The sequence below is a fragment of the Notolepis coatsorum genome (assembly GCF_963971535.1).
Source record: "Notolepis coatsorum genome assembly, contig: SCAFFOLD_394, whole genome shotgun sequence".
Lineage (NCBI taxonomy): Eukaryota > Metazoa > Chordata > Actinopteri > Aulopiformes > Paralepididae > Notolepis > Notolepis coatsorum.
In genome coordinates this window covers 48,079-58,244 of record NW_028174032.1, presented here as the reverse complement: position 1 = coordinate 58,244, position 10,166 = coordinate 48,079, and the positions used below count along the sequence as shown (strand labels likewise).

The following is a 10,166-nucleotide window of genomic DNA, read 5'->3' as shown; positions in this document are numbered from 1 at the left end:
GGGTCCGGGAGGGGGGGGTTCGAGCTGGAGCATATGTGTGTAGGTTTTTAGATAACAGGTATTAGGGGTATATCTTATATAAGACAATTAACTAAAATGTGATTTCATTGGATGTGCTCTGACAATTAATGCTTGTATATCTTATCGTGTGTTGTTATGTTTGTTTATGTGTTTGTTTAAAAAATAATAAAAAAATAAAATACAAGATGGCGGCTTTCTGTTTTCGTTCAGACTCTCCAAACAGTGACGCGTCTCTCTTCTGTTCTGACCAATCAGTGGTCTGCAGTTTTTCATGTGACTTTTGTGGTACCAGTTCTACTCGCTTGGCTCGCGCTAAGAACCTCGACAGAGCAGGGAGTAAAAAAGTACCGAAAAAGTACCGAAAAAGTACCTGGTACCAGGTACTTTGGTAATGGAAAACCGAAAATACCGAGTAGAGTAGAGTAGAGTAGGTACCATGCAGTGGAAAAGCGCCATTAGTCTCTGACTGGTTGGCCACCCCTGGTATACAGTATAGGTAAGGAGTCAGGTGCAGATCGTTTTCTCAAGTGGTTGGTATATGTGACCGTTTCAATTCATTATGAATTGAAAATGGGGGACCCTGATGTAAACAAGATGAAAGTTTTTCTCTGGTCTGCATCCCGTTAACAATTGTGTGCATTGAACTGTACTGTACTGTACCCATTCTGCAATCTGTTAATACAAATTTTCAATCAATCAATCAAGCCCAGCGCTTTCGTCCTCAAGTCGTGGAAGTGAAATGACGGCAAATCACAATAGACGTTTTTATCACAGTTTGAATGTTTAAGAACATATTTACTATAAAGCGAACAGTTATAGTATCTCTAATAGTAACAATTATTTGTTTAAAAAAAGGCTGTTTCCTTGTGACAATGGTCATAGCGTGGGGGCGGAATTACATTTGCATGCCAATCAAGATGAGTGCTTTCATTCGCAAGTTGGAGTTTCAAGCGACGCCCATAAACAACACACATGGCCTCTGTTGATAAACTTTTGGCTTGAGGAAACATCCCCCTACAATCCATCAGATTTAATGAACGAGGTATTGGACTTTGTTAATTGTGTCAATGTCTCTGCCTCGGAGGGTAGTTGTCTGTTGTGCAACGTTCTGCTTTCTTCATGGGTAAGTTGTTGACTAGTTGTTTATTTAGAATGTTTGTGTGTGGTACTACAGCTGTTGGACCGTGAAAAGTACCATTCAAATACCGTTACTGTCACCGCATTTAAACGGCATCATAACCTCTTACAAATCCGCAATGAGTTTAATAAGTGTTATTAGCTAAATAATAAGCTTGGCGCATTGGACTGGACACCGGGCGAATTAGATGTGAGAAGAAGAAATCGTAGTCCTAAAACAGAGGAGACACAGGGCTTTCGATTGGCGTCTAGATTTGATAAAACTACACTACGGACAGAGGCTGCCGACAGCAGACATTTTTTCTGATGTTTTTCGTGTTTATATCTCACGGGTCGAACAAACCTAAACATTATTGCCATGAAATACAACATATATTGTTTCTTTACCTTTCTGTGAACATCTAGAAAAACATCTAGAAAAACATTCTCAGAGACCACAGTCTTGAACACACACACAAGATACATGCACCCTGCACTGCACCCTAATAAGATGCACATACACTTCTATTCTCCATTATATTATATTTTATTCTTCTACTTTAACCTTGTGAGGCCCTCGGTTGTAACGTTCTGGGTTCCCTCTCCCCGGGAATCCAGCTGTCAGTCTGGAATGTTTTCACCTGGTGGTTGGTATTTGCATTTTGGTTGTCACGCCCACATTCCTGTGTTGTCACTGATTGGTACTCTCCACTGTTGCTGTCACTGTGCTGTCAATTTGCTGTCACTGCTAATTGATTGGAATGTTTGGTTGGTGACTACTTATTCTTTCTCTGTTCCCTTGTTTGTTGTCGAGGCTTCAGAATACCGTTCGTGTGGGAAGGAGCTGGTCAGAGTTTGCTGAGCCACTCGCGATGCACTTATATTACTTTTGCCTGTTCTCTCTGTTGACGCCCCGGCGTCTTTCCTGGATTATCGCTGCTCTGTGTGTTTTAATAAAGACACATCCTTAGAAATAGCAACCTATCTCCGTCTCTCCTTGTCTCCTGCACCATTGGACTCACTACTACTCAACCCCATACGTAACACTCGGTTGCAAAATGCACAGGGTTAAGCTTATATAAACCGCTATTTTCACAGCCATGACTGACAGCACTTACTGACAGCTTACATTTATTTAATTTACATGTCTATTCATGCGAGGGGAGTGGCTGGCCGAGTTGTAGGGGGCTTGTTGTTAACACCCAGCAGAAACAGGCAGATGTGTTCATTCTAGCCTTTTCTCCAGGCTCCAGGCCATCAGGGAAAACCCCTCCCACAGACTTGGCTGACAGGAGGAGCATGTTCAGTTCTAGGCTCACGCTACCCAAACGCAGCACTGAATGGCACAGGAAGTCCTTCATTCCAACAGCCATCAGACTATACAATGCATCACTGTGCCTCACTGCATCACTGAGCACAGAGTCGCAGCTCCATAGTGGCAGGAGGCCGCGACTAGCGGCCTCCAGGCTCCACAACAGGGGGCAGCGACTGCTGCCAGACATTGACCTAGGACTAATAGGAACCCAAGGAGGACAATAACACTACCTTATGCCCGCTCTTAACTGGGCGATTTTCGGCCGTCCCAGACGAAAGATGACCAATCGTGGCATAATCTGTGGTCGTGGGTGAAATCGTGGCTCCAAGACGCTGGTCGTACGTCGCACAGTGAGAGAGGTTCAAAGATGACCGACGTGCAAGTCTTGCGATCAAAGATGCCTGTGACAAATATCTGACAGTGCTTGATATTCTACGACCAGCGTCAGCTACCAACCAATAGAAATGCAGCATGATGACGTGTGATCAGTGCGACCGCATGATGACGTGTTATCAGTGCGACCGCACATGTGCGTTTATGTGAGACAGTGACTGTACAAATCCAATATGCCGCCCCGCAAACGGACGCCAATTGTGTGGAGTCGTATCAAAGAGGAGAGGCTTGTTGAGTTGTGGCAACAGAAGCCATGTCTGTATGATGTGTCCTCCAGCTGTTACCATGACCGCGTACAGAAGGACAAAGAATGGAAGGAAATAGCGGAGGAATTGCAGCTCCCGGGTGAGTTTAACGTTAGTGGCTAGCTAGCTAGCTAGCGGCTGGCTAGCTAGCTAGCTAGCACACACACACACTATGCAAGTACAGTCTTGTTTCTGTCAGCCCACTTTCAGTGTACATTAACTAACGTAATGTTGTTATTGCGCTTCACAGCCGAAGAGGTGGTAACTCATGCAGCGTCCCTGCGCACCCAATACGGGAAGCTATTGCATCCCAAACCGAGTGGAAGTGGGACAAAAGACCCAACCCAGCGACAGACATGGATACTGAAGTACCTGGACTTCCTCAAGCATCATGTATTGCCTCGTCAGTCCTACAGCACCCTGGAGGTATGTGTATATTTGGAAATTGACTAATAACGTACTTACTGTACATACCACTAAAGTTGTCAGACCGTTTATTTCTTAATAATGAATACTATAGTCTGTGGTGGCCTTGACTTCTTAAATTTCTCTTTTAATTACACGTTTAAAATCAACTGGATGAACGTTTCTCTGTAACCCATTCTATTTGGAATTTTATACCAAACTATATATTTTCCATATATCTACAAACTATATACTGTACCCCCCTAGCCTTTGTAAAATACCCTGTAACCCACTGCCTCTCGTGGTTTATTGCTTAATTATCACCTTGTACTGTGTCCTACAGTTCACAAATGGTGTCACCTGCATAATCATTGTGTGTATACTTGGTCAATAAAGATTATTCTGATCCTATGTCCTTCATCCAGCTAGATGATTCAATGCCAGTGATGGACAGCTGTGCTGACACTGCTGAACAAGATCCAGAGAGTGATGACCTTGGGGAATCAGCGGCGTCAGAATCATCAGCACAGGACCCACCAACCCAAGTGTCCAACGTGTACCGTAGCCGTACATCCACACCCTCACCCGCACCCACACCGGGTGGTCAGGCAAAAGTGGTCCGGCAAAGGAGCAAGCCATGGGAGAGAGGGCTGAACCTTGAGAGAGAGAAAATTGACCTCCTCAAGCAAGTAGTTTCAGACAACAAAGATGATGATGAAGATGTAATTTTTGGTAAACAGGTGGGCAGTGAGATGCATCACGTAACAGATCCTGTTTAAAAAATGCGAGCAAGGCGGTCCATCATGAGGATGATTTATGTAGCTCAGGACAGAAGCATGTCAATACGTCAACAGATGCAGGGTCCTGCATCACAGCCGATGTATCACACCTTCCCACACAACACACCACACCAGCGGCAAACGCAAACCTTTCAACCCTACCACCAGCCTCCTGCCACTCCCAGTTCTCAACCTTCTAGTAGCTACATGGGGATGCTCAGTGAAAATTCAGATACGCAGGCTGAATATGATTTCTGATAATCAGTACAACTGGTAGTGTGGTAGTGCCATTGTCCACTTGTTTTTTTTCTTGTAATTTTAATGATGTATATTTTCTGGGTCTGGTGGCCGTGGACTCTGACTGGGGGGGGGGCGTGGTTCGGGGTCTCTGCGGGTCGAGGCATTAAAGAGGCGTGATGCTTTGGCCCGCGGGGGTGCCGGACACCGGGTCCTCCGTGGTTGGGGTTCGCGGCTGCCGGGCTCAGGAAGCTCTTTTTTTTTATAGTAACAGTTTTATTTTCCTTATACTTTGCACTTTATTTGAAGTTTTCTAGCCCCTGTTGAGCAGTGAACAGTAAGTTCATATACTGTAATTTCTTAATTTTTTTGATATCTTGAAGCACCTTCTTACATTCTGAAACACCTTATTTTACATTCTTTTTTTGTGATCAAAAGGGGGAGCAGAGCGAGCGAGTGCCATTGTCCACTTGTTTTTTTTCTTGTAATTTTAATGATGTATATTTTCTGGGTCTGGTGGCCGTGGACTCTGACTGGGGGGGGGGCGTGGTTCGGGGTCTCTGCGGGTCGAGGCATTAAAGAGGCGTGATGCTTTGGCCCGCGGGGGTGCCGGACACCGGGTCCTCCGTGGTTGGGGTTCGCGGCTGCCGGGCTCAGGAAGCTCTTTTTTTTTATAGTAACAGTTTTATTTTCCTTATACTTTGCACTTTATTTGAAGTTTTCTAGCCCCTGTTGAGCAGTGAACAGTAAGTTCATATACTGTAATTTCTTAATTTTTTTGATATCTTGAAGCACCTTCTTACATTCTGAAACACCTTATTTTACATTCTTTTTTTGTGATCAAAAGGGGGAGCAGAGCGAGCGAGTGCCATTGTCCACTTGTTTTTTTTCTTGTAATTTTAATGATGTATATTTTCTGGGTCTGGTGGCCGTGGACTCTGACTGGGGGGGGGGCGTGGTTCGGGGTCTCTGCGGGTCGAGGCATTAAAGAGGCGTGATGCTTTGGCCCACGGGGGTGCCGGACACCGGGTCCTCCGTGGTTGGGGTTCGCGGCTGCCGGGCTCAGGAAGCCCTTTTTTTTTTATAGTAACAGTTTTATTTTCCTTATACTTTGCACTTTATTTGAAGTTTTCTAGCCCCTGTTGAGCAGTGAACAGTAAGTTCATATACTGTAATTTCTTAATTTTTTTGATATCTTGAAGCACCTTTTTACATTCTGAAACAACTTATTTTACATTCTTTTTTTGTGATCAAAAGGGGGAGCAGAGCGTATATATACTGTATTTGTATATACTGTATAGAAATACTGTAATTTCTTAATTTTTTTGATATCTTGAAGCACTTGATATTCAAATAAAAAAATAATTACTTTGATAAACCATTCCAGTTTCATTTATTTACATTTCTCAGACAAACAAGGAAATAGAATGAAATTAATAATAAAGCAGTTATAATAAAGACAAAGAAAATGATTAATTGGGAGACACCATTACCACTTGTATCGGGATTATCAATGACCCGTGTTAGATTGATATTTCAATTTTGTAGAACTTCAGGGTCAAGGTCCAGCAGTCTTACTTCCATCCAAGAACATCTACAAGTAAGCTAGTGACCACTGTCCCTGTTGTCCATTCCTCCCAGGAATCAGGGTCCTCATTAATTAATTGTGGGGACCTAGTCTATTAACATTATATCATATCATCAACAGTGTATATTTGCATATCGTATATGTCACAAATGTAACAGTACTATATACCTGTATGTCATGCATGTCCCTATGTGCCTTTAAATAAAACAGAATAACAAGGTTAGCCTGTAGGCCTACCTATATGGTTATCGTATTTAACTGGTGGATATTTACGTAGCTTAACATGTAGGCCTACATTTGAACTCGATAGGCCCTACAGAGGACTAGTAGGCCTAGGCATATGTTATTTTCTTTTAGGACATGTATAATGATTTTAGGCCCAACAGTTAGGCTATGGTGTATAGGCCTAGTGTTCAAACACCATCTTTATAACGAAAAAAGTACAAAAGGACATTACAACATGTCTTCCTGCCAATGCACAGAACCTGATGGTGAGACAAAGTATTGTTTCAGTGTGTCGCGCTGCTCCTTTGCAGTTCTGTTGGCATTCCGATCCCTGCTAGCAGGCACTGATGCCAGGGCGGCATCACTGCGCCAGCTCCCAGGGATGATGTGGTGGTCCTCATCCTCCGTGTCGACCAGAGCAGGGGGGATGTCGGTGTCTGTGGCCTGGGCTCGTAGGTAGTTGTGCAGGGAGAGAGCAGCCAGGGTTATCTGGGACACTGTATCTGGTTCTAGGGGAATGATGGTGAGAAAGACTCGCCATTTGTTGGCAAGTATGCCAAACGCATTCTCTATAACACGCCTCGCTCTTGACAGTCTGTAGTTGTAGACACGCTGGTCATGGTCAAGCTGTCTGAAGGGGTATGGCTTCATCAGGTGTGTGTGGAGCGGAAAAGCCTCGTCTGCAATGAACATGAAAGGGGTGACTACATCTGTACCTGGCAGACTTTGGGCTGGCGGGACATTTAACTGGTTGCTGTCCAATGCCTTTTTCAGGTCACAGTGGGCATAAGCACCTCCATCAGACACTCTGCCCTGGGTTCCAATATTCGCATAGAGGAAACGATAATTGGCGTCTACAACAGCCATCAGGACCACAGAGAAACGAGACTTGTAGTTCCTGAAGGTGCTCCCACTGTTGCCTGGTGGGCGGATGGTGATGTGTTTTCCATCTATGGCTCCGAGACAGTGAGGGAATTGCCAATTCTCCTGGAAGCCACTGGCCACTGCTCTCCACTCAGCCTCTGTAGTCGGTGTCTACACAAACAGACAGACAGACTGCATCAGAACAGTGACATGAATCTATCAATATTTATCTGATCTAGGTATGATTGTCCCATATGTTACATTCTAGCTGCTTCTAAATGGATCTTACCGTTAGGTGATCCTTCTTCAGGACCTGGTGCAACACCTTGCATGTCTCCTTGACAATCACACCAACAGTGCTCTGTCTGTTAGATGGGGGTTAGGGAGTTGGGGATATCGGAAATACTGAGTGGGGGAGGGGGAGATAAGGCGAGGGTGGTGATGGGGTTTTGAGGAATGTGGGGGTGTATGATAGGGTCTGAGGGAAAGGGTCAGAGTTGGAAGTTAGATAGAAAGTTGAAATATACATGAGTCAGAGAGTGGGATATGTAGTATAATGTAGATGTAGGTTTATAGGGATGGTGAACAGTGTGGTTGTAGGAAGGTGTTTGTAGGTTAGGTAGTTAGTTAGACTAGTGGTTAGAGAGGGGAGACTGGAAGGCTGGCCCGATCGCCGGGTCGGTAGGTGGCGGTAAATGGCCCAATTTTGGTGCCCGTCCGCCGTAAAACACCAAATAGAAGAAGAAGAAGAACAGTGCTCTGTCCAATACGGTACTGGAAGCTCAGGGAAGTGAACGACTCTCCTGTCAGCATGGAGAATGATTGTAGAATATCATTTATGTATGCGCGTCGACAAATAAATGTGCCAAACTGCAGCATATCAGAACTATTAGACTGACACATTCTATAGTTACATTCTGGTCACCACGGATACACTGTAGCCTGAGTTCACTTGGGTTTACCCTCCACTACAACCCCTGATTATTACCTGTTGCTAAGTATCGCAGTGTGATGGACAGTCTCTCTCTGGCAGTGATCGCTCTCCTCATCTGGGTGTCTGCTTTGGAGATATAAGGAGCCACCAGCTGTAGCAGATGATCGAACTGTTCCACATCCATGCGGAGTAGACTTCTGAATCCACTTCGATCATCTGTCTAGAAGTACAACAGGCAGACTTTAATGAGTGCATTGAGAACAACACAAGCTAGCAGTGAGGTAAACAAGCTCAACATTCATTAGGAGGGTACGACACATGTAGCGTTAGCATGCTGACGTTAGTATCTAGAAGTACAACAGGCAGACATTAATGAGTGCATTGGGAACAACACAAGCTAGCAGTGATAACAAGCTCAACATTCATTAGGAGGCTACGACACATGTAGCGTTAGCATGCTGACGTTAATAACGTTACTTACCTCAAGTTCCATTTGCAGGACTGGCATTCCCAGTTGGCCTCTTTTCCCTAGCCACGACTTTGTTCTCTTTCTCTTTTTTTTAAATATAGCCGGCCTCTCTAGGCACATAAAAGCCACTATGGCAAGTGTTCGCTTCCTGGACATTGGCATGTTCACAGTCTGCTTCTTCTTCGTATCACGACCGTCTTGTTTACAACTCGTCAGGTTGATGCACACTGATGACACACAGGATAACGCTTTATGATGATGCTACGCTTTATTATGACGCTACGTAGTCTGCGTCGTAGCCTACGACTCTCATCGCACAGTGTACATGCATCAGATTGATGGTCGTACCCAAGATTATTCAATTTGTGTCGTACATTGTGGCTTGCAAGGAACTTATAAGATGCAAAATATCTCCCAGTTAAGAGCGGGCATTAGGCATACTGCACCTTATGTGGATACTGTGATACTGTGAATAATGTATATTTCAGTTAGTTAGATGGTAAATTATAACACTATCTGATGCATACTGCACCTTATGTGACACTGTGAATACTGTGAATATATATTTCAGTTAGTTAGATAGTAAATTATATTGACCTATTTGTTTACACTGCTTGTGTTGTTTTTATTACCTGTACCCCCCCCCCTTCCCCCATGCTGCTATGATGCCTCTCAGTATATTTTTACTGTATTTATTTACAGTATATTTTATTCCATTTTTATTCTACTTTACTCTACTCTTATCCTAGGCAACTTGATTTGATTTGTTTTATTATTCTAATTTGTGACCTGTTCCGTCTAAATGTTTAAATGTTGAGCGATTTGCAGTGTCAAATTTCCCACGGGATAATAAAAGTATTTCTATTCTATTTCTATTCTATTCTATTCTTCAAGAGGTGTTTTCACAACTTAAAGCAAACAGGAAAAAAAGGTTTTACAAGATTCAAATGACCACATCTTCTTCAAACATTCTCAGATTTCAACATATGACACATCATTTGAAAGCTTACATTTTGTACTTTCACAAGTATCTGGAAAATTTTAATGGAGACTGGTCACGGTCACATATAGGTAAGGAGTCAGGTGTATATTCCTGTATTCTCATTTTATCGTTGTTTTATTTCTCAGTTTAGTTAGAGTATAAGGTAAGATTGTTTGTTTGTTATGTTTTTATTTTTTTTTATCCACTTTTTCTCCTCTTTTTCTATTTTTCTCCCATCCCAATTCCAGTGTGCCAATTCTCCCCTCCCCTGTCTTGAACGTTGCTCGCATATGCCCCCCACAGGCTGGTTGTAGGGAGGATAGAAGCCTTGCATCACATGTCCCCTCCGATAAACGAGGAGGCAGCCTGTCACATCTTTTCACCTGCCAGCGCGGACTCTCATTGGCGAGGTGTAACATGTGGGAGGCTCACACTACCATTTCCTGTCTCTGCTGTGCAGGCGTCCCCATCCGACCTGTAGGAGTTGCTGTCCACAACGTCCAGGTTACCACCCATCGACTTCCACCCACTAACTCTGCCAATTGAGTTAGTATGACGGCTGGCCCAAGCCGGAGGCAACGCCGACAGCCGGA

At 44.0% G+C, this 10,166-nt stretch overlaps 1 long non-coding RNA gene across 1 annotated transcript; it reads right to left on the bottom strand.

The window, feature by feature from the left end:
- Positions 1 to 7,944: 7,944 nt before the first annotated feature.
- Positions 7,945 to 8,794, bottom strand: LOC311247643. Its single transcript, XR_014620861.1, has 3 exons — positions 8,604 to 8,794; positions 8,177 to 8,342; positions 7,945 to 7,991 (listed from the first exon to the last, which is right to left on the bottom strand). It is a non-coding gene; the product is annotated as an uncharacterized lncRNA (long non-coding RNA).
- Positions 8,795 to 10,166: the final 1,372 nt, after the last annotated feature.